This window comes from Choloepus didactylus, assembly GCF_015220235.1.
Source record: "Choloepus didactylus isolate mChoDid1 chromosome X unlocalized genomic scaffold, mChoDid1.pri SUPER_X_unloc2, whole genome shotgun sequence".
Classification (NCBI taxonomy): domain Eukaryota; kingdom Metazoa; phylum Chordata; class Mammalia; order Pilosa; family Megalonychidae; genus Choloepus; species Choloepus didactylus.
Window position 1 is genome coordinate 974,951 of NW_023637622.1, and position 6,000 is coordinate 980,950.

A 6,000-nucleotide genomic window follows, 5' to 3' on the forward strand; every position below is an offset into this window, starting at 1 on the left:
TCAGCAGCCTATTAATGAATTATTTTATGCTACAACTATCTGAAAAGTGATCTGTTGCTTGCAATTAAGAACCCTAAATGAAACACACTCTGAGTTTTTGTTGTTGTTTAATTACAAAAATAGAATCCCCTTACCTTGTTCAGATAATAGCGTATTGTCTGTTAGTATTTTTCCATATCTGTTCATAGATGCCATTCTTTTTAATGGCTGCATAGTATTTCATTGTATGGATACTTTATACTTTATGTATATAACCATTAACTATTAAAAATAAAACTGCAATGAGTATCCTTGTACAAAAAAAAAAAAAAAAACGGGCCAAGGACTTGAATAGATATTTCACCAAAAAAGACGTACAAATGACCAATAAGCATATGAAAAGATGCTCAACATCATTAGCCATTAGGGAAATGCAAATTAAAACCACAATGAGATACTACTTCACACCCACTAGAATCACTATTATTAAAATACACACACACACACACAGAAAATAACAAGTGTTGACAAGGATATGGATAAACTGGAACACTTGTGCATTGCTGGTAGGATTGTGTAATGGTGCAGCCATGGAGGAAAACAATTTGGGGGGGGGGGGTCCCCAAAAAGTTAAACATAGAATTACCATAGGACCTAGCAATTCCACTCCTAGGTATATACCAAAAAAAATTGAAAGCAAGGACTTAAACAGATACTTGTATACCAACGTACACAGCAACATTATTCATAATAGCCTAAAGGTGGAAACAATCCAAGCGTTCATCAGTGGATGAATGGATAACTAAATTGTTGTATATACATATGATGGAATATTATTCAGACATGGAAAGGAATGACGTTCTGATACATGCTACAACATGGATGAACCTTGAAGACATCATGTTGATTGAAATAAGCCAGATACAAAAGGACAAATATTACATCATCTCACTTATATGAAATAACTAGAATAAGCAAATTCATACAGGCAGAAAGTAAATTAGAGGTTACCAGGGGCTGGGGAGAGCGGGAATGGAGAGGCAACCTCGTTGTCCATCAGTGGGGGAGTGGATAAATAAAAAACATACTACTCAGGAATTAGAAGCAATTGCATTATGGGAAGATCTTAAAAATATATTCTTGTGTAAAAATAAAACATGAGATTTACAAAACAATATCAGTGTATAAATTTAAAAATACATTTTATAATTTGCAAAGTTGCATATATGTCAAAAGAGACATAACAAAAAACAGACACATTCAAGTAGGTTTCTGGTTGGGGTGGGGAAAGAGCCATGGGACTGCTGATTGGTAATGAAGGAAAATAAAACAAAATGAGACAACATTAACTGTACCTCCACATGGTGATAGTATTCCCTGGTCTGGGGAACGAAATGAACTCGAATTTCTGCCTTTGGGATTGAAAGTGATTGATACTTTTCTGTTTTTATCAGCCTTCCTTCATATTAAATTCTTTTATTACTTCCCTTAATTATTCATTGTAATATCTTGACTTTTAAATAAAACATTCATGTTAATTGGAGTAAACTCTAATTTTGTTCCCTCTTCTTATATGTAACTTTCCTGCCTCATTAAATTGCCTCCCAGTTTCATAATGTTTTATTTGAAAATATTTAAATTCTGAGGGAATAAAAATTCTACAACAAAGAGCTCTCTTTTGTATTGCCACTAAGTGCTTCAAGATAAATTCTACAATATAGGGTTCTGACTTAGAACCTCTTGTAAGGCATATTATATTGACAGCACACAGTTCATGCTGTGTGTATCTGTTAAATGGAACTATAAATGCTCATTAATAGTATTGCAGGATGTTTAAGTTTGAAAATATTGTTCAACTGACGTAGGTTTTCACTCATTTCACAGAGAAAGAAACTGAGGTCCAGAGAAGGTGAGCGTCCCGCTTACCGACACACAGCTGTGTAATTGTACAGCAAGGACTAGACACATCTGGGTCCCTTACAGCCATCCTCCTTGAACAGGCAGAGATGCAGCTACCAGGAAGCCAGAGAAACTTAGGCTTTGGGGACCCTCACTTGCAGGGCCCCCTTCCACCTCCCTAGCAGGACCCCAGAAATGTATTCACACGGTCATAGATTTTTGTGAAATCTGCCAAAGGAACGTATTTTAACCAGAATCAGTGAATATCACTATCTCATTCCATTCTGATTTCCTGACACTGGAGTGGCCAAGACACTGTGTATTTGTAATTTTGTATTATTTTTCTTAAAAAGGCCCCCTACAAACCTGGCCCCACCCCAATCTTCACTTATAATGTTAATAATACCTATTAGGGATTGAGTGTTCTATGAGCATCCATGAAGCTGCTGCCCAACCCAGGGATTTGAACATCACCATCTTCTATTCTGTGCTCTGCTCCTCTCCACTCTTAATTTTGAGGTGATTGTTCCCTTGCTTTTTTTGTTTTTTTTTAATCACATACACATTATATGTTTTAACAATGTATGATTTATTTTGGCTTGCCCAGAACTTTGTAAATTGGTGTTGTACTGTACTTGATCTTCATCCAATATATTGCTGCAAGCAGCTGTGATTCAATCATCTTCACTGTTGTTCAACTGACCATATCGTAATCAGGTTATACATTCTCCTGTCAATGGGATTGCAAAAAAAATTGAAACAGCCCAAATGCTGTTTCAAGATTTTTGCTATTCTGAACAGTGCTGCTATAAACATTTTTTAACGTATTTTCCAATAGGCTTGCACAAGAATTTCCTTTGGGTATACAGTTAAGTGCAGAAATTCTGGTTCATGCAGTTTGCAGATATTCAACTTTATGATATAATGTTATATTGTTTTTCAAAAGATTTGGATCAATATACAATGTGTGAAACACACATTGCATAAGAGATCCCATTGCTCCATCTCCTTTACAACACTTGGTATTGTCAGGCTCCCTATTTTTCCCAATGGCATGGTTGTAAAATGGTATCTGCTTGCAAACTTGCATCCCATTTCTTGAATACTAGTTAGGTTGTACATTTCTGCATGTAATTTGCAATTCTTACAACAACCTTGCAAGGCAGGGATTATCATTATGATGCTATAGATATTTAAAATGTGACACAGAAAGTTTAAGTAAAAGTTCCAAGGTCACACAGCTTGCAAGTGGTGTATCAAGAATTCAAACCGAGGTCTACCTGATCAAAACCCTCAGACTTTTCCACCCTGTTATATTGACCATTTTCTTTCTTTCCTATAGATTGTGCAAAATAAGTGTCTTGGAAAAGATGCTGCCTGGGTCTTGCAAGATTGAAAACCAAATCACTGGGAAAACTTTCATTCTAAAACTTTTAGGAGCCATTGACCCACCAAAGCTAATATCTTTGCCCTCTGTGTATTTGAATATGTAAAACAAATCTTTGCAGAAGTGGAACAAACTGATCTATGAAGCCCTCTGTGTTTGCGAAGCAGGTATATTATTCTGTTTGCTTGGTGATCAATTCTTGAACTAGTACTCAAATCATTCCATAAATACAGAGTGAGGCGGAAGATCCAGGAGACACAGAGCTGAGAAAAAGTTGGCTTTTAAATGTCATCCTCTGAACTAATAGTTTTTCAGGAAAGCGGAGCTGATATATTTTAAAGTCACCAATTACAAAGATGTCCAGGGTAAGCAATTATTTTAACTATTATAGTTAATTTCTTGAAGAAAAATAATCAGGACCTCGTCTGCCCTGGGCTGCAATGGTCTTGCTACCCTACTAACCAGCCCAAGGAGTGACTTGACTTAGGAGGTTGGTGATCATCACCAGTCCACCCTCCTCCCCACTGCCCCCAAGCTAAAAAGCCAGAGAGCCTGGTGGCTCTTTGAGACACCTTGAAAGGGAGCTGCGATGGGATAGCTCATCTTTATCTACCTCCCTGTTTCAGAGACATAGGAGCAGAGCAAACAAATGCTACAAAAGACTGTGCTGGGCATTGATATTCGAAGAAGGAGAAAAAAAAAAACAAAACACAAGAGCAACCCTGTAAATTTGGATGCAAAAATTTCATAGCCTTAAGGTTTCTGGCATGTCAGTCCGGGAAGCTGATTTGAACAACTAGCTGAGTGATAAAGAACAGGTACCTTTGCAGGAAGTTTGAAAATAAAGATCTCTGCACCTCCATCCTAGAATCTCTGGGGAGGGTTGCTGACAGGTGTTTGGACAAGTTGTCTCTGGGCAGCTGAGATCAGAAGGAAAGATAACTTCATTTTTTAAAAACAGTACCTTTAATGATATATAATTCATATACCGTAAAATTCACCTTGGTAAAGTTTACAATTCAGTGCTTTTTAGTATATTCACAGAGTTGTGCAACTGTCACCACTAGCTAATTTTAGAACCTTTTCATTGCCCCCAAAAGAAGCCTTGTACCCCTTAGCACTCACTGGTACACTTTGGATAAAAATCCCTTATCAGATAAATGATTTGCAAATATTTACTCCCCATTCTATAGGTTGCCTTTTTACTTCCTTGATAGTGTCCTTGAAGCACAAAAGTTTTTAATTTTAAGGTCCAATTTATCTATTTTTTTCTTTTGACACTTGTGTTTTTAGTATCATTTCTAAGAATCTGTTGCCAAACACAAGATCATGAAGATTTACTCCATGTTTTCTTCTAAGAATTTTATAGTTTTAGCAGTTACATTTAGGTATGTGATCCATTTGAGTTAATTTTTGTATACGGTGTGAAGTAGGGGTCCAAATTCAGTCCTTTGCATGTGAATATCCAGTTGTTCCAGTGTCATTTATTGAAAAGACTGTTTTTTATCCATTTAATTTTCTTGGTATCCTTGTTGAAAATCCATTGACCATAAATGTAATGGTTTATTTCTGGACTCTCAGTTTTGTTCCATTGATCTATATGTCTATCCATATGTGAGTATGTGGTGGTTTGAAGCTGTATGTACCCCCAGAAAAACATGTTCTTAAAGTTAGTCCATTCCTGTGGGTGTAAACCCATTGTAAGTAGGATATTTTGATGAGGCTACTTCAGTTAAGTGTGACCCACCTCATTCAGGATGGGTCTTAATCCTATTACTGAAGTCTTTTATAAATGGAATGAATACAGAGGGAGGAAAAGAAAGCCACAGAAGCCAGAAGCCGAACTCAATGAAACAAGGAAGAGAAGGGAGACACCAGCAGACACCGCCACGTGCCTTGCCATGTGGCAGAGGAGATAAGGATCACCAGCAGTTAGTTGGTCTTCAGGAAGATGGTATCACCTCGATGGTGCCTTGATTTGGATATGTTCCCAGACTCTAACTGTAAGTGGATAAATTCCCATTGCTTAAGCCGAACCTTTTCATGGTATTGCTTTGAGCAGCCTAGGAATCTAAAACAGAGTATTACACTGTCTTGACAACTGTAGCTTTGTAGCAAGTTTTGAAATCAGGAAGTGTGAGTCCTCCAAGCATTTTCTTCCTTTTTCAAGATTGTTTTGGCTATTCTGTGTGTCCTGCATTTCCATGTGAATTTTAGGATCAGCTTGTCAATTTCTGCAAAAAGAAAAAAGCAGCTGGGATTTTGAGAGGGATTCTGTTGAATCTGTAGATCAATTTAGGGAGTATCACCATTTTCACATAATAAGTTTTCCAATCCATGAACATGGGATGTCTTTCCATTTATTTAGGTCTTCTTTAATTTCTTTCAACTGTGTTTTGTGGTTTCTTGTGTACAAGTTTTAAGTGTCTTTTTTAAAAATTTACTCCTAAGTATTTTATTGAGTTTGGTGCTATTGTAAATGGGATATTTTCTTAAATTCCATTTTTGGATTGTTCATTTCTAGTGTGTAAAATACAATTGATTTTTGTTTATTGATCTTATATCCTGCAACATTGCTAATCTCATTTATTGTTTCTAAGCTTTTTGTGCAGTGGATTTGTAAGGATTTTCTATATGCAAGATCATGTCATCTCTTAATAGTTTCTCTGGGAATGGGGCTTTTGGGGGAGCTCCAAACCCATTCTGTTCTCTCCAGTGGCTGCTATGCTGCTGAT